The 24403-nt window shown below is 42.7% G+C and overlaps 1 long non-coding RNA gene across 1 annotated transcript; it reads right to left on the bottom strand.

The window, feature by feature from the left end:
• Positions 1–505: 505 nt before the first annotated feature.
• Positions 506–23871, bottom strand: LOC115163870 (uncharacterized). Its single transcript, XR_003869823.1, has 2 exons — positions 23730–23871; positions 506–2697 (listed from the first exon to the last, which is right to left on the bottom strand). It is a non-coding gene; the product is annotated as an uncharacterized LOC115163870 (long non-coding RNA).
• Between the last annotated feature and the right edge of the window lie 532 nt (positions 23872–24403).

Raw genomic sequence — 24403 nt, 5'->3', positions numbered from 1 at the left:
ATGCTGTCATGAACTACAATATGGTATTCTCAAGGGTTGTGGTCAATACCATTTCAATTTCAGTCAATTCAGAAAGTAAACCCAATTCCAGTTCAAAATGTTCCTCATTGAAAAGCATTTAAGAGAATTTGAATGTGAGTGTACTTCCTGAATTGACTGGATTTAAAATGGTATTCACCCCAACCCTGGCATGCTCTATTTCTTTGGCAGCTACAAGTAAATGATATACTAAAACTAAAACAGTACTTAGATTGGATCTAGAACCATTAGCTTGTTGTTATATATGGTGTGGACATTGTGATGAGTAATCCAGGATGAACTGCCAATTATCCTGTTTAGATATCCTGTCATTCACTATCAATATTTATTCTTACTAAAACCAATGGTGACGAAATAACATCACACACTCAATCACACATACATGTAAGCATTTATAAAGAAGCAAGCAAATTAGCTTTAACAAACATAAAACAAAAAGCAATACATACAAAAGTGTATACTAAGCTAGAAAAAATAGTTCACTACTAATGTGGGAAGAGAAAAGAGGTCACTACTACTGTGGGAAGAGAAAAGAGGCCACTACTACTGTGGGAAGAGAAAAGAGGCCACTACTACTGTGGGAAGAGAAAAGAGGCCACTACTACTGTGGGAAGAGAAAAGAGGCCACTACTACTGTGGGAAGAGAAAAGAGGCCACTACTACTGTGGGAAGAGAAAAGAGGTCACTACTACTGTGGGAAGAGAAAAGGTAAAATAGTATTATAAAATCTTACACCATGGTGTACAGTCATGCTGAAGAGTAAGTAACCCCCGGAAGGTTGTCTTTGTTGTATTTATTTGGACAGATGGATATGTCATCTTCGCTTCAACACTACTGACAAAGGTAACCTCATTTAAAACATGACACTGAAAGATTAAACTTGCCAATCATTTATTCATCAAAAATCTACAGGATTGAGATCTGGGCTTTGACTCGGACATTCCATAACCCTCCATTTCTACAGGAATGAGACCTGGGCTTTGACTCGACCGTTCCATAACCCTCCATTTCTACAGGAATGAGACCTGGGCTTTGACTCGGCCATTCCATAACCCTCCATTTCTTATTTTTTTGGCATTCTGTTGTAGCTTTGCTTGAGCGTTTTGGATCATTGTCCTGTTGGAAGATCCATGTTCGGTTCAGCTTCAGCTTCTTTACAGATGGCCTCACATTCTCCTCAAGAATTCTCTGGTACAATATGGAATTCATGGTTGATTCAATGATGGCACGTTGGCCAGGCCCTGAGGCAGCAAAGCAGCCCCAAACCATAATGCCACCACCTCCATGCTTTATTGTTGGTATGAGGTTATTCTGTTCAAAGGCAGTGTTTCGTTTTCATCAAATGTGGCGTCTGGCATTGCGCCCAACAACTTCACCGTTGACTCATCTGTCCAGAGCACATTGTTCTAGTAGTTGTGGTCTTTACCCAGGTGTTGTCTGGCAAATGTCAGTGGTGTCTTGATATTCTTTCTTTCGGTCAGCTCTTGGGTTAAATTTGGTGGGAAGACCTGTCCTATGTAGGTTGCCAGTGGTCTGGAATGTTCTCTATTTGTGGATGATCCGTCGGACAGTGGAATGATGTGTGGAAATTGATATGTGACCCCTCCCAGACTCATGGGCATCAATAATGCTTCTTCTGAGGGCCTCGGAGGTCTTTTGATCTTGGCATGATGTGTAACCACACAGCCATATGGTTAAAACCAAGTTTATAATCTTTATGGAAGGCTGGACCCTCCCAAGGTACTCTCTAATGACTTCCTTAATGCACCTTTTTTGGTGCAGCTGAATCTAAGTTCAGCCATTGTAAAGGAAGGGGTATACTCACATTTTCTGCATAAGGACATTGCATGTTTGTTTATATTAATTGCATAACATTTTCAAAGTAAATATTCGGTTACTTTTATCAATGAATTTAACTCAAATATCCATGTGTCCAAATATGTAAAATACATAAAAATAATGACCACTTTCCAGGGGGTGTACATATTTCTTCACATACATTTTTTTGTTGACAAAAATCAACCCAGTAGGGCAGTGAGGTGAAGACAGTGAGGATAGCTAGGTCCATGTGAAGTAGAGAGTGAAGTTTGAAGAACAGAGTTCCATTAGGACAGTGAGGTGAAGTGGAGTGAGATGGTGTCTATAATAACAGAACAAGATGAGGGGTCCTACTGACAGCCTCGGTGGAACATGCAGTGCACAACACACAAGGTTTTCTTGTCCACAAACAACTGACACTTCCATCATAACAGGGGATGCCGACTCCATCATCACTCTCATAGGACAGACAGAGAGACAGTGGTGGTGATGGGGCAGGGGCATAGCATAGACACCCTTACAGCAAAGCTTGGTGTAGCTTGGTGTATTTCAGAATGATGATGTCTCTTACAGCGCTGGAGCTATAGCAGTGGGTCACACGGACTGCTCCTTAGGGAAGAGGGGCCGTGGCGCCTCGCCCTGACCTTGGCCTTGGGCGGGATAGCTGGCGGGGTACAGGGGGTTGTTGGAGAGAGGATGTGTGTAGGGGTTCTGGGGTAAGAAGGTAACAGGAGGGGGGTAGGTCTGAGTTGGTTGTGACTCGAGACAGTGTTCCTTGTTGTAGACTCGATGGTAGCTCACATGTTCAGCCGGGTTGGATGGTTCTTGCCACCCACAGTTCTGTGGAAACAAAGAGAGTCAAAGCGAACAGACCATTTTAGTGTCAGCTATAAACAAATAAATATCAATATGGCATTGAGAGTTCGTTGAAAGATTGCCTTCCATAATCAAACCACAAACATAAGTAACACTTTACATGAAGTTGTTTTTTATATGTGTGTGATAACAATTTATTACACTAGTAACACCATGTTTCTACATCAGTATTTACACTGTTGATTAAACAGGTATAAGACTAAATGTAATATTTCATCAGGGGAGGGGGTGGAGTCATTAAACCTCCTTAGCTTAGATAGCAACAAAGTGCATTAATATCGACTAGTCAATCTTGTGAGAGGTTTAATGCTAGACTGCTGGGTACTCAATCAGAGGTTTAATGCTAGACTGCTGGGTACTCAATCAGAGGTTTAATGCTAGACTGCTGGGTACTCAATCAGAGGTTTAATGCTAGACTGCTGGATACTCAATCAGAGGTTTAATGCTAGACTGCTGGGTCTCAATCAGAGGTTTAATGCTAGACTGCTGGATACTCAATCAGAGGTTTAATGCTAGACTGCTGGTTCTCAATCAGAGGTTTAATGCTAGACTGCTGGGTACTCAATCAGAGTTTTAATGCTAGACTGCTGGGTACTCAATCAGAGGTTTAATGCTAGACTGCTGGGTCTCAATCAGAGGTTTAATGCTGGACTGCTGGGTCTCAATCAGAGGTTTAATGCTAGACTGCTGGGTCTCAATCAGAGGTTTAATGCTAGACTGCTGGGTCTCAATCAGAGGTTTAATGCTAGACTGCTGGATACTCAATCAGAGGTTTAATGCTAGACTGGTTTATACTCAATCAGAGGTTTAATGCTAGACTGCTGGGTACTCAATCAGAGGTTTAATGCTAGACTGATGGGTACTCAATCAGAGGTTTAATGCTAGACTGGTTTATACTCAATCAGAGGTTTAATGCTAGACTGCTGGATACTCAATCAGAGGTTTAATGCTAGACTGCTGGGTACTCAATCAGAGGTTTAATGCTAGACTGCTGGGTACTCAATCAGAGGTTTAATGCTAGACTGCTGGGTACTCAATCAGAGGTTTAATGCTAGACTGCTGGGTACTCAATCAGAGGTTCAATGCTAGACTACTGGGTACTCAATCAGAGGTTTAATGCTAGACTGCTGGGTACTCAGAGGTTTAATGCTAGACTGCTGGGTACTCAATCAGAGGTTTAATGCTAGACTCCTGGGTACTCAATCAGAGGTGACATGATAGATACCATCTAGTGGCAAATATATTTCATATTTGAGATTCTTCAAAGTAGCCACCCTTTGCCTTGATGACAGCTTTGCACACTCTTGGCATTCTCTCAACCAGCTTCATGGGGAATGCTTTTCCAACAGTCTTGAAGGAGTTCCCACACATGCTGAGCACTTGTTGGCTACTTTTCCAGATCACTCTGTGGTCCAATTCATCCCAATCCATCTCATTGGAACCACTCGATATGATTGGTAATATAAAAACCTTGGGACCCAATTGCATAAAGAGTGCTCTAACTCCCCCTTGCGGTGGTCTGGAGCAATGAAGTCCGCCTAGAAGGCCAGCATCTCGGAGTTGCCTTTTCACTGTTGACGTTGAGACTGGTGTTTTGTGGGTACTATTTACTGAAACTGCCAGTTGAGGATTTGTGAGGCATCTGTTTCTCAAACTAGACACTCTAATGTACTTGTCCTCTTGCTCAGTTGTGCACCGGGGCCTCCCACTCCTCTTTCTATTCTGGTTAGAGCCAGTTTGTTCTGTTCTGTGAAGGGGGTAGTACACAGTGTTGCACGAGATCTTCAGTTTGTTGGCAATTTCTCGCATGGAATAGCCTTCATTTCTCAGAACAAGAATAGACTGACGAGTTTCAGAAGAAAGTCTTTGTTTCTGGCCATTTTGAGCATGCAATCAAACCCACAAATGCTGATGCTCCAGATACTCAACTAGTCTAAAGAAGGCCAGTTTTATTGCTTCTTTAATCATAACAACAGTTTTCAGCTGTGCTAACAGAATTGCAAAAGGGTTTTCTAATGATCAAATAGCCTTTTAAAATGATCAACTTGGATTAGCTAACACAACGTCACCAAAGCCCTTATACTACCCACCATTGCGACCTGTATGCTGTTGTTGGCTGGTCCTCGCTACATATTCCTCGCCAAACCCACTGGCTCCAGGTCATCTATAAGTCTTTGCTAGGTAAAGCTCCGCCTTATCTCAGCTCACTGGTCACCATACCAACACCCAACCGTAACACCCGTTCCAGCAGGTATATTTCACTGGTCATCCCCAAAGCCAACACTTCCTTTGGCCGCCTTTCCTTCCAGTTTTCTGCTGCCAATGACTGGAACGAATTGCAAAAATCACTGAAGTTGGAGACTCATATCTCCCTCACTAACTTTAAGTGTCAGCTGTCAGAGCAGCTTTCTGATCGCTGCAGCACCCAGCCCATCTGTAAATAGCCCATCCAACCAACCAACCAACTACCTACCTCATCCCCATATTTGTTTTGGTTTTTCTGCTCTTTTGCATACCAGTATTTCTACTTGCACATCCTCATCTATCACTCCAGTGTTAATTGCTAAATTGTAATTACTTCGCCATTATTGTAATATTTATTGCCTTACCTCCTTACTTAATTTGCCAACACTATACAGATTTTTCTATTGTGTTTTTGACTGTACGATTGTTTATCCCATGTGCAACTCTGTGTTGTTTTTTTGTTGCACTGCTTTGCTTTTTCTTGGCCAGGTCGCAGTTGTAAATGAGAACTTGTTCTCAACTGGCCAACCTGGTTAAATAAAGGTGAAATAAAAAAAATAAAAATAAACGTGCCATTGGAACACAGGAGTGATGGTTGCTGATAATGGGCCTCTACGCCTATGCAGATATTCCATAAAAAATCTGCCGTTTCCAGCTACAATAGTCATTTACAACATTAACAAAGTCTACACTGTATTTCTGATCAATTTGATGTTATTTTAATGGACAAAAAATAAAAAATATTTCAAAAACTAGGACATTTTTAAGATGGTTTTAACATATATATTTTCCCTTAATATTAAAGTGAGATGAATTAATTGCGACTTAAATCTCAGTTGATTATCATACATTATCATAGTTAATTCAATTGTACAACTTCCTCTTCGAAAACTTCATTTTATAAAATATTTGTTTGAATGTGAAGATAGTAATTACGTATCTTCCCTATTACTTATTACGTATCTTCCCTATTGGTGATTTTAATAAAGCGGCATGCTTACTACCAATGTTCCCTCCAAAAAATGTGGCACTGAGCAAGTTTCAGGTCTGCTGAGCGCAAACTTCTGGCACGTATTTCTGGCAACTTCTGGCGAGTGTTTACTGTGAACACAGAGGCTGTACCTGCTTTAAGTTAGTTATAACAGTGGCCAAGTAGACTACTGTGGCTGTTTGATCACAACATCGGCCTACCAGAGTGGCCTACCAACAAAAACAAAGGAGAAAATGCATCCCATAACATTTTAACATGGAAATAGCTGTTCTATCGTTCAGCCTACAGTAGCAGCCAATGTATGGTGTTCAATGTAGACCTACATTCCATGACACTTTTGATTTTTTGGGGGGGGATTTACATTAACCTGTTGATCCACTTGTCCTTCAGACAAGGTGACTGAACATGTTGTTGTGTTGTTTGATGCAAGAAATCACTTTACAAAATAAAATCCATTATTATTCCCACACCATTATTACAGAGAACCAGACAAATTATGCTACCCTCTGCCTATTGGCTACTTAGCTTATTCCAGCCTGTCTCAAAATACAACCCTTTAAGACAGAAAAAAACGCTCTTTACCTGACTTTCTTTTCAAAGATGTCTAGAAATGTACACATTTTTTGCTCTTGTAGGAAGCAATCACGCCCTTATTGCTGACTACAAATGATCTATAACTGGGCTAATAACTTACTAACTGGTAAAGGATATTAACAAATATGCAGACGTGGCTACATGCAGCTCTCGCTTTGATCTCAAAACAAACAAATCTACTCGCAACCACTCATGCTGTAAACACTGTCCAGTTCAAAGTGAAGGGCACAGATCCATATATAGTAAGGGTCTATTTGCATATAGGGATACTGCAGCTCTGTCTGGTTATGAGGCACCGGTCTGTGTAGAGTATGGGCCTGAGTCGTGGCTGTCAATGCAATAGAATCCTACTCCAATATACTCTGCCTACAAGAAAATATCTTGCACCGTTTGTATGTTGCATTGAAAGTGGCTAATATTGCGTTGATTCGATCACAATTCCCACAGTACAGGGAAACTTTGATAGAGTTAACTAAAGGGGAAAACTAGAAAGATGAGTGAAGTTCAATCTCATGCTTCTCTGTGCGGGCTGATATTTATTCTCCGTGACAGTCCCAGGGTGAGCTGTGCGGCCGCGTACGAGCGCAGTTTAGAGGGAACATTGATTACTACCAACATTTTTACTTTAAATCAAATTAGACAATTAGTCTGATCATCTTTTACGTAGACATCCAAATAAAACATGTGAATGTCATGATGATTAGTTGAAATGACAGACAAACAGTATGTAAACATGCAAACAAAAGAATATGAAAGATGAGAAAAGGGAGATGAAACATCAACTTACAAACTGCCCCCCAGCATCTTTACATCTATGATAAGGAGGATCCCAGATCTGTTCGTTGGTATGGGCAACAAATCCACAGATAATACAACAAAAATTATACTACATTTTGAAGAAATTTATTTTTTACTAATTTCATGTATAGCGGGGGGGGGGGGGGTTGAGTTACACTATGGCCTATTGCATGTTGCAGTGCATCTTCACTTATCTAGAGCAATAATAATAGGTATGGGTTGAGCAGAGGGAGGGAGGGCTGTCAGCTGGAATGATACCTGTGATAGCAGCCAGGTATGGGTTGAGCAGAGGGATGGAGGGCTGTCAGCTGGAATGATACCTGTGATAGCAGCCAGGTATGGGTTGAGCAGAGGGAGGGTTGTCATCTGGAATGATACCTGAGATAGCATCCAGGTATGGGTTGAGCAGGGGGAGGGAGGGCTGTCAGCTGGAATGATACCTGTGATAGCAGCCAGGTATGGGTTGAGCAGAGGGTTGAGCATGGAAAACATATAGACACTTTTGTAAAGGGATCAGAACACATATAGGCCAAAGGATTGAACGTTTAGACAAAGTTAAAAAAATTCTAGCCAAAACCATTGAACAACAAAGGTAATTTTAAACAAACACTGCCCAACAGATCAGGAAAAAGGGGATCAACAAAGACATGTGACCGGCATCAACATAGGAAGACAGAAATACAAGACAAATGAGCTGAAGACAAGACAGATGAGCTGATGTGTTTCTGTAGAGACAAAGAGATGAGCTGATGTGTTTCTGTAGAGACATGAAGACAGATGAGCTGATGTATTTCTGTAGAGACAAAGACAGATGAGCTGATGTGTTTCTGTAGAGACATGAAGACAGATGAGCTGAAGTATTTCTGTAGAGACATAAAGACAGATGAGCTGATGTGTTTCTGTAGAGACATAAAGACAGATGAGCTGATGTGTTTCTGTAGAGACATGAAGACAGATGAGCTGATGTATTTCTGTAGAGACATAAAGACAGATGAGCTGATGTGTTTCTGTAGAGACAAAGACAGATGAGCTGATGTGTTTCTGTAGAGACATGAAGACAGATGAGCTGATGTATTTATGTAGAGACAAAGACAGATGAGCTGATGTGTTTCTGTAGAGACATGAAGACAGATGAGCTGAAGTATTTCTGTAGAGACATAAAGACAGATGAGCTGAAGTATTTCTGTAGAGACATAAAGACAGATGAGCTGATGTGTTTCTGTAGAGACAAAGACAGATGAGCTGAAGACAAGACAAATGAGATGATGTGTTTCTGTAGAGACATAAAGACAGATGAGCTGATGTATTTCTGTAGAGACATGAAGACAGATGAGCTGATGTGTTTCTGTAGAGACATGAAGACAGATGAGCTGATGTGTTTCTGTAGAGACATGAAGACAGATGAGCTGATGTGTTTCTGTAGAGACAATGACAGATGAGCTGATGTATTTCTGTAGAGACATAAAGACAGATGAGCTGATGTATTTCTGTAGAGACATGAAGACAGATGAGCTGATGTATTTCTGTAGAGACAAAGACAGATGAGCTGATGTGAAGAAGGATTAGAGGACAGTGTGAAGGTGAATTCCACACTCCCAACTCATTAACTAGCCCTCCTGGTTCACACTCCCAAGTCATTAACTAGCCCTCCTGGTCCACACTCCCAAGTCATTAACTAGCCCTCCTGGTTCACACTCCCAACTCATTAACTAGCCCTCCTGGTTCACACTCCCAACTCATTAACTAGCCCTCTTGGTCCCCACTCCCAAGTCATTAACTAGCCCTCCTGGTTCACACTCCCAAGTCATTAACTAGCCCTCCTGGTTCACACTCCCAACTCATTAACTAGCCCTCCTGGTTCACACTCCCAAGTCATTAACTAGCCCTCCTGGTGCACACTCCCAAGTCATTAACTAGCCCTCTTAGTCCACACTCCCAAGTCATTAACTAGCCCTCTTGGTCCACACTCCCAAGTCATTAACTAGCCCTCTTGGTCCCCACTCCCAAGTCATTAACTAGCCCTCTTGGTCCACACTCCCAAGTCATTAACTAGTCCTCCTGGTTCACACTCCCAAGTCATTGACTAGTCCTCCTGGTCCACACTCCCAAGTCACTAACTAGCCCTCTTGGTCCACACTCCCAAGTCATTAACTAGCCCTCCTGGTTCACACTCCCAACTCATTAACTAGTCCTCCTGGTTCACACTCCCAAGTCATTGACTAGACCAGAGGTTCAGAGTTGAGTTTGAGGGGACTAGACCTTCTTAAAAATGCATTTGTTTCGGGTCAGTAAAGAAGAACACTTATGGTGCCTTAATTAACAAACTCTGGCTTTGTCAGGTGAATAATTCTACCTCTTTGTGGAAAACATCTAATGTTCCTTTAGACAAAGCGTGACCGGAAGGAACTTAACCTTAAGTACTTTCTTTCCGTTGCTAATGCTTTCCCTCCTGAGGCCTTATTTGTCAAACTATTTTAATCTCCGGATATGGTCTACACCCGCCATTAAGTGGAAGTCCTGACTTAGACAAAATGCAAATTAATTAGACAACTTCAAAATGAAGGGGGAACTTCTTTTTAGGAAAACTTCTGACTCTGAAGCAGAACTTTAAACTCTAACAGTGCCTCCAGAGATAAATAATTAAAGCAATACGCAGCCTTTGGAAATGAAACAGAGAAAAGCTTTCAGTTACTCCCTCACATCAACATGGCTAATATTTCTTGAGGAAAGAACTAGATATATAATATTACATTCAGTGAAAATGGCCTCTGTGTGTATTTCATTAACCTCTACAGGATCGCTGTCCCCCCTGCTAACGTGCTCTAATGTGATTAGCATGAGGCTGTAAGTAACAAAAAAAAATCCCAGGACATAGACATATCTGATATGGCCAGAAAGCTTCAATTCGTGTTAATCGAACTACACTGTCCAATTTACAGTAGCTATTACATTGAAAAAAATACCATGCTATTGTTTGAGGAGAGTGCACAGTTATGAACTTGAAAATGTATCAATAAACCAATTAGGCACATTTGAGCAGACTTGATACAACATTTTGAACAGAAATGCAATGGTTCATTGGATCAGTCTAAAACGTTGCACATACACTGCTGCCATCTAGTGGCCAAAATCTAAATTGTGCCTTAACAGGAATAATACATTGTGGCCATTCTTTTGCATTTCAAAGATGATGAAAAACAAAAACAAAAAAAGAGCTCGTTTTTTTCTTTGTATTACCTTTTACCAGATCTAATGACTTTTATTCTTTCACATTTCCACAAACTTCAAAGTGTTTTCTTACAAATGGTATCAAGAATATGCATACCCTTGCTTCACGTCCTAAGCTACAGGAATTTACATTTGGTGTCAATTTAGACAAAAAATAAAAATAAAGGGTCAGATCATTTAGGGGTATGACTGGTTTTGGGAAGAGCAACCAAGAGGGTTTGATAGAATTCATTAGACGTCTACACCAACAGCTGTGATTTGGGGGTCTGACAGAATTCATTAGATGTCTACACCAACAGCTGTGATTTGGGGGTTTGACAGAATTCATTAGACGTCTACACCAACAGCTGTGATTTGAGGGTCTGACAGAATTCATTAGACGTCTACACCAACAGCTGTGATTTGGGGGTCTGACAGAATTCATTAGATTTATATTCCAACAGATGTTCCTTGTGATAGCGGATGTACAGTATCTTATTAAGGCATGAATGTAATGAAATGTCCTGAGGAGAGTCTAGTCATGAATGTAATGAAATGTCCTGAGGAGAGTCTAGTTGGCTGCCTGACAATTGTCCCTCACATCATCTCGAGAAAGAAGAGAGGAGAAGAGAAGAACAGAAGAGAAGAAAGAGAAGAGGGAGAGACTTTCTGTTCAGTTTAACAACTAAAGGTAGGGCCAGTTCCATGCATAAGCGACATAAGAGGTCGCTTCCGACCCCCCAAAAATATATAAACAGTACCAGTCAAAAGTTTGGACAAACCTACTCATTCAAGGGGTTTTTCTTATATTTTTTTTACTATTTTCTACATTGTAGAATAATAGTGAAGACATCAAAAATATAAAATAACACATGTTGAATCATGTAGTAACCAATAAAGTGTTAAACAAATCAAAATATATTTTATATTTGAGATTCTTCAAAGTAGCCACTCTTTGCCTTGATGACAGCTTTGCACACTCTAGGCATTCTCTCAACCAGCTCCATGAGGTAATCACCTGGAATGCATTTCAATTTCAAGTGTGCCTTGTTAAAAGTTCATTTGTGGAATTTCTTTCCTTAACGCGTCTGAGCCAATCAATTGTGTTGTGACAAGGTAAGGGTGGTATACAGAAGATAGCCCTAATTGGTAAAAGACCAAGTCCATTTTATGGCAAGAACAGCTCAAATAAGCAAAGCGAAACAACAGTCCATCATTACATCAAGACAGGAAGGTCAATCAATACAGAAAATCTCAAGAACTTTTAAAGTTCCTTCAAGTGCAGTTGCAAAAACCATCAAGCGTTAACTTTTTAGGGCTAGGGGGCAGTATTCAGAAATTCGGATGAATGACGTGCCCAAAGTAAACTGCCTGTTACTCAGAAGCTAGGATATGCATATAATTGGTAGTATTGGATGGAAAACACTCTGAAGTTTCTAAAACTGTTAAAATAATGTCTGTGAGTATAACAGAACTGATATGGCAGGCGAATCCATCCGGATTCTTTTTTTTTTGAGGTCACAGACCATTCAAATGCTTGTTTATGGGATATTCAAAGGAATACCTCCCAGATTGCAGTTCCTATGGTTTCCACTAGATGTCAACAGTCTTTAGAAAGGGTGTCAGGCTTGATTTCTGAAAAATGACTTATTAATTGTAGTTTTTTAAGGTGGCTCTCATTTTGGACTGTAGTCTTATGGCGCGCATGGATGAGGGCGCGCACTTCGTTTTTTATCTCCGGTAATGAACATACTACATTAAATTTGATCGTTTATTTACTTATTAGGGTACCTGAGGATTGATTAGAAACGTTGTTTGACTTGTTTGGATGAAGTTTATTGGTAACTTTTGGGATTCCTTTGTATGCACGTTGAACGAGTGGAACGGGTTGATTACTGAATCAAATGCGCCAACTAAACTGACTTTTTTGGGATATAAAGATCGAACAAAATGACCATTTGTTGTGTAGCTGGGACCCTTGGGATTGCAAACAGAGGAAGATCTTCAAAGGTAAGTTACTTATTTTATCGATATTTCTGACTTTTGTGATGCCTCTGCTGGTTTGGAAAATGTTTTTAATGCTTTTGTGTGTGGGGCGCTGTCCTCAAATAATCGCATGGTTTGCTTTCACCGTAAAGCCTTTTTGAAATCTGACAACTCGGTTGGATTAACAAGAAGTTAAGCTTTTAAACGATGTAAGACACGTGTATGTTCATAAATGTTTAATATTACGATTTTTGTATTTTTGAATTTTGTGCTCTGCAATTTCACCGAATGCTAGCGCCCCACCTATCCGAAACTGGCTCTCATGAGGACCGGCACAGGAAAGGAAGACCCAGAGTTACCTCTGCTGCAGAGGATAAGTTCATTAGAGTTAACTGCACCTAATTGCAGCCCAAATAAATGCTTCACAGAGTTCAAGTAACAGACACATCTTAACATCAACTGTTCAGAGGAGACTGCCTGAATCAGGCCTTCATGGTCGAATTGCTGCAAAGAAACCACTACTAAAGGACACCAATAAAAAGAAGAGACTTGCTTGAGCCAAGAAACATGAGCAATGGACATTAGACTGGTGGAAATCTGTCCTTTGGTCTGATGAGTCCAAATTTTAGATTTTTGATTCCAACCGTCTTTGTGAGATACAGAGTAGGTGAACGGATGATTTCCGCATGTGTGGTTCCCACCGTGAAGCATGGAGGAGGTGTGATGGTGTGGGGGTGCTTTGATGGTGACACTGTTGGTGATTTATTTAGAATTTAAGGAACACTTAACCAGCATGGCTACCACAGCATTCTGCAGCGATATGCCGTCCCATCTGGTTTGGGCTTAGTGGGACTATCATTTGTTTTTCAACAGGACAATGACCCAGACACACCTCCAGGCTGCATACAGGCTATTTGACTAAGTAGGAGAGTGATGGAGTGCTGCATCAGATGACCTGGCCTCCAAAATCACCCGACCTCAACCCAATTCAGATGGTTTGGGATGAGTTGGACCACAGAGTGAAGGAAAAGCAGACAACAAGTGCTCAACATATGTGGGAACTCCTTCAAGACGGTTGGAAAAGCATTCCTCATGAAGCTGGTTGAGAGAATGCCAAGAATGTGCAAAGCTGTCATCAAGGCAAAGGGTGGCTACTTTGAAGAATCTCAAATATTAAATATATTTTAATTTGTTTAAAACTTTTTGGGTTACTACATGATTCCATATGTGTTATTATGATGTCTTCACTATTATTCTACAATGTAGAAAATAGTAAAAAAAAGAAAAGTCCTTAAATGTGTAGGTTTCTAAAACTTTTGACTGGTACTGTGTGTGTGTATATATATATATTCCGCTACAGGGAATAGTGTGTGGCTACACTATTCCCTATAGCGGCACACTATTCCCTGTAGCGAAACACTATTCCCTGTAGCGGAACACTATTCCCTGTAGCGGAACACTATTCCCTGTAGCGGAACACTATTCCCTGTAGCGAAACACTATTCCCTGTAGCGGAACACTATTCCCTGTAGCGGAACACTATTCCCTGTAGCGGAACACTATTCCCTATAGCGGCACACTATTCCCTGTAGCGGAACACTATTCCCTATAGCGACACACTATTCCCTATAGAGCAACACTATTCCCGATGGCGACACTCTATTCCATATAGAGAAACACTATTCCCTATGCGACACATTATTCCCTATGGAGGAAAACTATTCCCTAAAGCAGAACACTATACCCAATAGCGGCACACTATTCCCTAAAGAAGCACACTATTCCCTATAGCGACACACTATTCCCTATAGCGACACATTATTCCCTATGCGACACATTATTCCCTATGGAGGAACACTATTCCCTAAAGCAGAACACTATACCCAATAGCGGCACACTATTCCCTAAAGAAGCACACTATTCCCTATAGCGACACACTATTCCCTATAGCGACACACTGTTCCTTATAGCGGCACACTATTCCCTATAGCGGAACACTATTCCCTATAGGAGGAACACTGTTCACTACAGCGACACACTATTCCCTATGGAGGAACACTATTTCCTAAAGCAGAACACTATACCCAATAGCGGCACACTATTCCCTAAAGAGGCACACTATTCCCTATAGCGACACATTATTCCCTATGCGACACATTATTCCCTATGGAGGAAAACTATTCCCTAAAGCAGAACACTATACCCAATAGCGGCACACTATTCCCTAAAGAAGCACACTATTCCCTATAGCGACACACTATTCCCTATAGCGACACATTATTCCCTATGCGACACATTATTCCCTATGGAGGAACACTATTCCCTAAAGCAGAACACTATACCCAATAGCGGCACACTATTCCCTAAAGAAGCACACTATTCCCTATAGCGACACACTATTCCCTATAGCGACACACTGTTCCTTATAGCGGCACACTATTCCCTATAGCGGAACACTATTCCCTATAGGAGGAACACTGTTCATTACAGCGACACACTATTCCCTATGGAGGAACACTATTCACTAAAGCAGAACACTATACCCAATAGCGGCACACTATTCCCTAAAGAGGCACACTATTCCCTAAAGAGGCACACTATTCCCTATAGCAGAACACTATTCCCTAAAGTCACACACTATTCCCTAAAGCGACACACTATTCCCTATGGAGGAACACTGTTCCCTAAAGCAGAACACTATACCCAATAGCGACACATTATTCCCTAAAGAGGCACACTATTCCCTAAAGAGGCACACTATTCCCTATAGCAGAACTCTTCCCTATAGCGGCACACTATTCCCAATAGCGGCACACTATTCCCTGTAGCGACACACTATTCCCAATAGCGGCACACTATTCCCTGTAGCGACACATTATTCCCTATAGCGACACATTATTCCCTATAGCGACACACTATTCCCAATAGTGGCACACTATTCCCTGTAGCGACACATTATTCCCTGTAGCGACACACTATTCCCTATAGCGGAACACTATTCCCTATAGCGGAACACTATTCCCTACAGAGGAACACTTTTCCCTATAGCGACACACTACTCCCCATAGCGACACACTATTCCCTATAGCGACACACTATTCCATATATCGACACACTTTTCCTTATAGCGGAACATTATTCCCTATAGCGACACACTATTCCCTATAGCGACACACTATTCCCTATAGTGACACACTATTCCCTATAGTGACACACTATTCCCTGTAGCAGAACACTATTCCCTGTAGCAGAACACTATTCCCTGTAGCGGAACACTATTCCCTATAGGGGAACACTATTCCTATAGCAACACAGTATTCCCTATAGTCCCACACTATTCCCTATAGTCCCACACTATTCCCTATAGTCACACACTATTCCCTATAGTCCCACACTATTCCCTATAGTCACACACTATTCCCTATAGTCCCACACTATTCCCTACAGCGGCACACTATTCCCTATAGCCAAACACTATTCCCTATAGTCCCACACTATTCCCTATAGTCCCACACTATTCCCTATAGTCACACACTATTCCCTATAGTCACACACTATTCCCTAAAGTCACACACAATTTCCTAAAGCCTAACAACACTCCTTATAGCGGAACACTATTCCCTGTAGCGACACACTATTCCCTATAGCGGAACAGTCTTCCCTATAGTGGAACACTATTCCCTATAGCGACACACTATTCCCTATAGCGGCACACTGTTCCCTATAGCGACACACTATTCCCTATAGCGACACACTGTTCCCTAGAGTGACACACTATTCCCTATAGCAGAACAATATACCCTATAGCGTAAAACTATACCCTTTTGTGGAACACTACTCCCAATAGCGAAACACTGTTCCCTATGTCAACAATCTATTCCTTATAGAGAAACACTATTCCCTATGTCAACAATCTATTCCTTATAGAGAAACACTATTTCCTATGCCCGATGGCAGCACACTATTCCCTATGGCGGCACACTATTCCCTATAGGGGCACACTATTCCCTATCGCGACACATTATTCCTGATAGCGGCACACTATTACCTATATACACACAACTATTCCCTATAGTCACACGCTATTCCCTATAGCTACACGCTATTCCCTATAGCTACACGCTATTCCCTATAGCGGAACACTATTCCCTATAGTGACACCCTATTCCCTATAAGAGGCACACTATTCCCTATAGCGATACACTATTCCCTGTAGCAGCACACTTTTCCCAATAGCGGAACACTATTCCCTCTTGTGGAACACTAGTCTCTATAGCAACACTCTATTCCCAAAAGAAAAATAATATTCCCTATAGCGGCAAACTATTCCCTATAGCGGCACACTATTCCCTATAGCCGCATACTATTCCTTATAGCGACACACTATTCCTTACAGCCGCACACTGTTCCCTACAGCCGCACACTATTCCCTACAGCCGCACACTATTCCCTATAGCGGCACACTATTCCCTATACTCACACTCTATTCCCTATAGCGGCACACTATTCCCTATACTCCCACTCTATTCCCTATAGTCACACACTATTCCATATAGTCACTCACTATTCCCTATACTCACACTCTATTCCCTATAGCGACACAATATTCCCTGTAGTGACACACTGTTCCCCATAGAGGAACACTATTCCCTTTAGAGGAACACTATTCCCTTTAGAGGAACACTATTCCCTATAGAGGAACACTATTCCCTTTAGAGGAACACTATTCCCTTTAGAGGAACACTATTCCCTATAGCCACACACTATTCCCTGTAGTCACACACTATTACCTATAGTCACTCACTATTCCCTATACTCACACTCTATTCCTTATAGTCACACGCTATTCCCTATAGCGGAACACTATTCCCTATAGCGGAACACTATTCCCTATAGCGGCACACTGTTCTCCATAGCGGAACACTATTCCCTATGGCGACACACTATTCTCTATAGTGACACACTATTCTCTATAGTGGAACACTATTCCCTAAAGTGGAACACAATTCCCTAAAGTGGAACACAATTCCCTATAGTGCTCTACATTTCTGTGTACAATGTAGGGAATTGGGTGCCATCTTAGGACACAATGAGACTGACTCAGAGCATTGTGACTATAAGCACTCACTCTTCTACAGCAGCATCTGACTGAAGGATAATTTCTGCAATATTCACTCACTCAAACTTTGTCTGAAATCCATTTTAAATTGAACTGAATTATACACATTTAACTTTCACAATGAACTCCATAGAAAATCTCTACAGGCCCGTTTATACCTGGTTCTGACATGTATCCTTTTTCCTGATCTTGTCCACATCCTGCGTACACCTGTCTTCAAATGTGGACACAATCAAAACACACATTGTGATCAGATTTTCCTGACCACATCCAGAGGTAGTCAGGGGCCCATAGTGTCTAGATATCTTACAAGTGTACATAGACGGATCTGGACAGTGAAACCACTTAAATCTTCAATCACCACATCCTTATCGGCAGACTCAATAGCCTTGGTTTCTCAAATGACTGCCTCGCTTGGTTCACCAACTACTTCTCTGATAGAGTTCAATGTGTCAAATCGGAGGGCCTGTTGTCCAGACCTCTGGCAGTCTCTATGGGGGTGCCACAGGGTTCAATTCTTGGGCCAACTCTTTTCTCTGTATACATCAATGATGTCGCTCTTGCTGCTGGTGAGTCTCTGATCCACCTCTACGCAGACGACACCATTCTGTATACTTCTGGCCCTTCTTTGGACACTGTTAACAACCCTCCAGACGAGCTTCAATGCCATACAACTCTCCTTCCGTGGCCTCCAACTGCTCTTAAATACAAGTAAAACTAAATGCATGCTCTTCAACCGATCGCTGCCTGCACCTGCCCGCCCGTCCAGCATCACTACTCTGGACGGTTCTGACTTAGAATATGTGGACAACTACAAATACCTAGGTGTCTGGTTAGACTGTAAACTCTCCTTCCAGACTCACATCAAACATCTCCAATCCAAAGTTAAATCTAGAATTGGCTTCCTATTTCACAACAAAGCATCCTTCACTCATGCTGCCAAACATACCCTCGTAAAACTGACCATCCTACTGATCCTCGACTTCGGCGATGTCATTTACAAAATAGCCTCCAACACTCTAGTCAGCAAACTGGATGCAGTCTATCACAGTGTCATCCGTTTTGTCACCAAAGCCCCATTTACTACCCACCACTGCGATCTGTATGCTCTCGTTGGCTGGCCCTCGCTTCATACTCATCGCCAAACCCACTGGCTCCAGGTCATCTACAAGACCCTGCTAGGTAAAGTCCCCCCTTATCTCCGCTCACTGGTCACCATAGCAGCACCCACCTGTAGCACGCGCTCCAGCAGGTATATCTCTCTGGTCACCCCCAAAGTCAATTCCTACTTTGGCCGTCTCTCCTTTCAGTTCTCTGCTGCCAATGACTGGAACGAACTACAAAAATCTCTGAAACTGGAAACACTTATCTCCCTCACTAGCTTTAAGCACCAGCTGTCAGAGCAGCTCACAGATTACTGCAGCTGTACATAGCCCATCTATAATTTAGCCCAAACAACTACCTCTTCCCCTACTGTATTCATTTATTTTGCTCCTTTGCACCCCATTATTTCTATTTCGACTTTGCACTTTCTGCCACTGCAAATCTACCATTCCATTGTTTTACTTGCTATATTGTATTTACTTTGCCACCATGGCCTTTTTTTGCCGTTACCTCCCTTATCTCACTTCATTTGCTCACATTGTATATAGACTTATTTTTCTACTGTATTATTGACTGTATGTTTGTTTATTCCATGTGTAACTCTGTGTTGTTGTATGTGTCGAACTGCTTTGCTTTATCTTGGCCAGGTCACAATTGTAAATGAGAACTTCTTCTCAACTGGCCTACCTGGTTAAATAAAGGTGAAATAAATAAAAAATACAAATAAAATCATTATTCCGCCCTCTAAAATAATTGACAGGTGACATCATTGACTTATGGCATCAATGTGTCATACAATAAATAATCAATATGATATTGAAAGAAGATCTATCAAATAATTTGCATTCAGGGAGGGACCAGGATATCTGGTCACAATGTGGACACAGTGAACAGATAAAAGACACATTTTACTACCATATGTAGATGCAACAGCTACAATGGGGGCACAGTCAGAATGTGGAAAAGATCAAGACACATGTTAGAACCAGGTATAAATTGACTTATTGTGATGCTTAAATAGGCATGAAGAAAAGTCATTTTGAAAGTTACACTTCCACTGCATAGACTGTGTTATTATTACCGCAGACTCCTGGTCTATATGACTTTACATAACGACAGAACCCATTTACAACTGAATGTCTCCTAGAAAATGGCCTCTTACTCTGGATGTCAAGCCTCCTATGATGCCAATAAGATGGTAGGTAAGAAAAGCATCACGTCTTCACACTGTGACAGAAGCTCTCTCTCTCATTAAGCTGAGCATTCAATCTCTCTCATTAAGCTGAGCATTCAATCTCTCTCATTAAGCTGAGCATTCAGTCTCTCTCATTAAGCTGAGCATTCAATCTCTCTCATTAAGCTGAGCATTCAGTCTCTCATTAAACTGAGCATTCAATCTCTCTCATTAAACTGAGCATTCAGTCTCTCATTAAGCTGAGCATTCAGTCTCTCTCATTAAGCTGAGCATTCAGTCTCTCATTAAGCTGAGCATTCAATCTCTCATTAAGCTGTGCATTCAGTCTCTCATTAAGCTGTGCATTCAATCTCTCTCATTAAGCTGAGCATTCAATCTCTCTCATTAAGCTGTGCATTCAATCTCTCTCATTAAGCTGAGCATTCAATCTCTCATTAAACTGAGCATTCAATCTCTCTCATTAAGCTGAGCATTCAGTCTCTCATTAAGCTGAGCATTCAATCTCTCATTAAACTAAGCATTCAATCTCTCTCATTAAGCTGTGCATTCAGTCTCTCATTAAACTGAGCATTCAATCTCTCTCATTAAGCTGTGTATTCAGTCTCTCATTAAGCTGAGCATTAAGCTGTGCATTCAATGAAACTGGGGAATGCATCACTAATATCTTCCATTAATCAACATATATTTCATGAATTAACATATCCATGAATGAACTCTTTATGAAATACATTTCTTTTTAAAGTGAAAACTTTAATTTGTAATTTTATTTTACATTTGGAAGACTTTGCATGTCAAATTAGAAATATCGTTGAATAAAATCATATTTCTGTGTGCCAAAAAACACGACCAACTCCCTACTCAACAACTCTAAAATTGATCTTTCTGTAGACCAACGGTCACTCTCCATGCTGTTGAACCTCTAGATGTCACTCTATTTCTGAAATGCTCAAATTCACGGAAAACATTTGTCACCCATTCGTCTGAGTAGGCCCTTACTACGTTCTTGTATTTGGGCAACTGTGGATTGGACCCCTATGATGCTGCACCACACAGACAGACAGGGCAGTTGACTTGATTCCTCTTTAAGAACAACAAGGAAAGGCTTATTCATAAAGACCCTGTTCATGTGTTTGTCTCTCCCTGGGACCAGCACTGTGTTCATGTGGTGGTCTCTCCCTAAACCAGCACTGTGTTCATGTGGTGGTCTCTCCCTAAACCAGCACTGTGTTCATGTGGTTGTCTCTCCCTGGGACCAGCACTGTGTTCATGTGGTGGTCTCTCCCTAAACCAGCACTGTGTTCATGTGGTTGTCTCTCCCTGGGACCAGCACTGTGTTCATGTGGTGGTCTCTCCCTAAACCAGCACTGTGTTCATGTGGTAGTCTCTCCCTAAACCAGCACTGTGTTCATGTGGTTGTCTCACAGACAGACAGACAGACAGGGCAGTTGACTTGATTCCTCTTTAAGAACAACAAGGAAAGGCTTATTCATAAAGACCCTGTTCATGTGTTTGTCTCTCCCTGGGACCAGCACTGTGTTCATGTGGTGGTCTCTCCCTAAACCAGCACTGTGTTCATGTGGTGGTCTCTCCCTAAACCAGCACTGTGTTCATGTGGTTGTCTCTCCCTGGGACCAGCACTGTGTTCATGTGGTGGTCTCTCCCTGGGACCAGCACTGTGTTCATGTGGTTATCTCCCTAAACCAGCACTGTGTTCATGTTGTCTCTCCCTGGGACCAGCACTGTGTTCATTTGGTTGTCTCTCCCTGGGACCAGCACTGTGTTCATGTGGTGGTCTCTCCCTAAACCAGCACTGTGTTCATGTGGTTGTCTCTCCCTGGGACCAGCACTGTGTTCATGTGGTTGTCTCTCCCTAAACCAGCACTGTGTTCATGTGGTTGTCTCTCCCTAAACCAGCACTGTGTTCATGTGGTTGTCTCTCCCTGGGACCAGCACTGTGTTCATGTGGTTGTCTCTCCCTAAACCAGCACTGTGTTCATGTGGTTGTCTCTCCCTAAACCAGCACTGTGTTCATGTTGTCTCTCCCTGGGACCAGCACTGTGTTCATGTTGTTGTCTCTCCTTAAACCAGCACTGTGTTCATGTGGTTGTCTCTCCCTGGGACCAGCACTGTGTTCATGTGGTGGTCTCTCCCTAAACCAGCACTGTGTTCATGTGGTGGTCTCTCCCTGGGACCAGCACTGTGTTCATGTGGTGGTCTCTCCCTAAACCAGCACTGTGTTCATGTGGTAGTCTCTCCCTAAACCAGCACTGTGTTCATGTGGTGGTCTCTCCCTGGGACCAGCACTGTGTTCATGTGGTGGTCTCTCCCTAAACCAGCACTGTGTTCATGTGGTAGTCTCTCCCTGGGACCAGCACTGTGTTCATGTGGTGGTCTCTCCCTAAACCAGCACTGTGTTCATGTGGTTGTCTCTCTCTGGGACCAGCACTGTGTTGAGACAACATGAAGGAAATTACTCTTGTGTTACTTATACCTGGACCATGTCCATAGGCATTGTTTGCTTCTCAAATGCCACCCTATTCCCTACATAGTGCACTACTTTTGACAAAGGCCCATAGGGTGAAAGATAAGGCAGGGCTCTGGGCAAAATTAGTGCACTATATAGGGAATAGGGTGCCATTTAGGACACAGTCATGTTATTCTGTACTTCCATCCCTGAATGGGAGTGAAGATGGCAGCAGTTGGGAGGTCCTTTGAGAAGGAACACAGAGCTGCTTGTTTTAACAGTGAATCTGGCTCACTGCAGTCACTGCCCTGTTTAACAGTGATAATCTTTACACGAGCAGGTAAACTAACTATTTCAGGGGGAGAAGAGATGGTCTTCACACTAGTGGGAGAATTAAATCTTTCAGGGGAGAAGAGAAAGAAGTCGTGGACGAAACAATAGCAGACTAAAAGACAAGGGCAAGAGAAGCAAGGAGGGGAGAGGAGGCTGAAGAGGGAGAGGCGAGGAGGGGAGAGGAGGCTGAAGAGGGAGAGGCGAGGAGTGGAGAGGAGGCTGAAGAGGGAGAGGCGAGGAGTGGAGAGGAGGCTGAAGAGGGAGAGGCGAGGAGGGGAGAGGAGAGGAGGCTGAAGAGGGAGAGGCGAGGAGGCTGAAGAGGGAGAGGCGAGGAGGGGAGAGGAGGCTGAAGAGGGAGAGGCAAGGAGGGGAGAGGAGGCTGAAGAGGGAGAGGCAAGGAGGGGAGAGGAGGCTGAAGAGGGAGAGGCGAGGAGGGGAGAGGAGGCTGAGGAGGGAGAGGCGAGGAGGGGAGAGGAGGCTGAAGAGGGAGAGCCAAGGAGGCTGAAGAGGGAGAGGCGAGGAGGCGAGAGGAGGCTGAAGAGGGAGAGGCGAGGAGGGGAGAGGAGGCTGAAGAGGGAGAGGCGAGGATGTTGAAGAAGGAGAGGCGAGGCGGGGAGAGGAGGCTGAAGAGGGAGAGTCGAGGAGGGGAGAGGAGGCTGAAGAGGGAGAGGCGAGTAGGGGAGAGGCGAGGAGAGTGTGGGAGGCAGTTGGAGATGAGCGATGGGAGAGGAGAGGAGAGGGAGAGGAGAGTATGGGAGGCAGTGGGAGATTAAGGCATGGGAGAGGAGAGGAGAGGAGAGTGTGGGAGGCAGTTGGAGATGAGTGATGGGAGAGGAGAGGAGAGGGAGAGGAGAGTATGGGAGGCAGTGGGAGATTAAGGCATGGGAGAGGAGAGGAGAGGAGAGTGTGGGAGGCAGTTGGAGATGAGAGATGGGAGAGGAGAGTGCACTAGTCTGTGTACCTTGAGGCCAGAGTCGGAGGGAAAAGGCCTATAATGGCATGCGTTAGTGTGAGCTAGGCTGGATGGTTGCATACTCGACAAGGTCCCCGGCAGAGTGCATAGAGCTCCGTGTGCTGGGGGAGAAGGCCAGAGACGCAGTATCCAGCTCTGCATACTGGACATCACAGTCCCTGTAGCCAGAGTTCTAGAGACAAGAGAGGCGAGAGGAGTTTGATGAGAGAGAGTGATAGAGAGAGAGAGACAGTGAGTGCCTTCAGAAAGTATTCATGCCCCTGGACTTATTCTACATTTCGTTGTGTTACAGCCTGAATTCAAAATGGATTGAAGTGATTTTTTTTCTCTCACCCATCTACACACAATACCCCATAAAGACAAAGTGAAACATGTTTTTGCAAATTTATTGAAAATTAAATAAAGAAATATCTAATTTTATAACTATTCACACCCCTGAGTCAATACTTTGTAGGAGCAGCTTTGGCAGTGATTACAGCTGTGAGTCTTACTGGGTAAGTCTCCAAGAGCTTTCCACACCTAGATTGTGCAACATTTCCCCATTATTCTTTTCAAACTTCTTCAAGCTCTGTCAAATTGGTTGTTGATCATTGCTAGACAACCATTTGAAAGTCTTGCCTTAGATTTTCAAGCAGATTTAAGTCCAAACTGTAACTCAGCCA

Source organism: Salmo trutta, chromosome 26 (assembly GCF_901001165.1).
Source record: "Salmo trutta chromosome 26, fSalTru1.1, whole genome shotgun sequence".
Classification (NCBI taxonomy): Eukaryota; Metazoa; Chordata; class Actinopteri; order Salmoniformes; family Salmonidae; genus Salmo; species Salmo trutta.
Note: the sequence above shows the minus strand (reverse complement) of the source record. Positions and strands in the feature narration are given on the sequence as shown.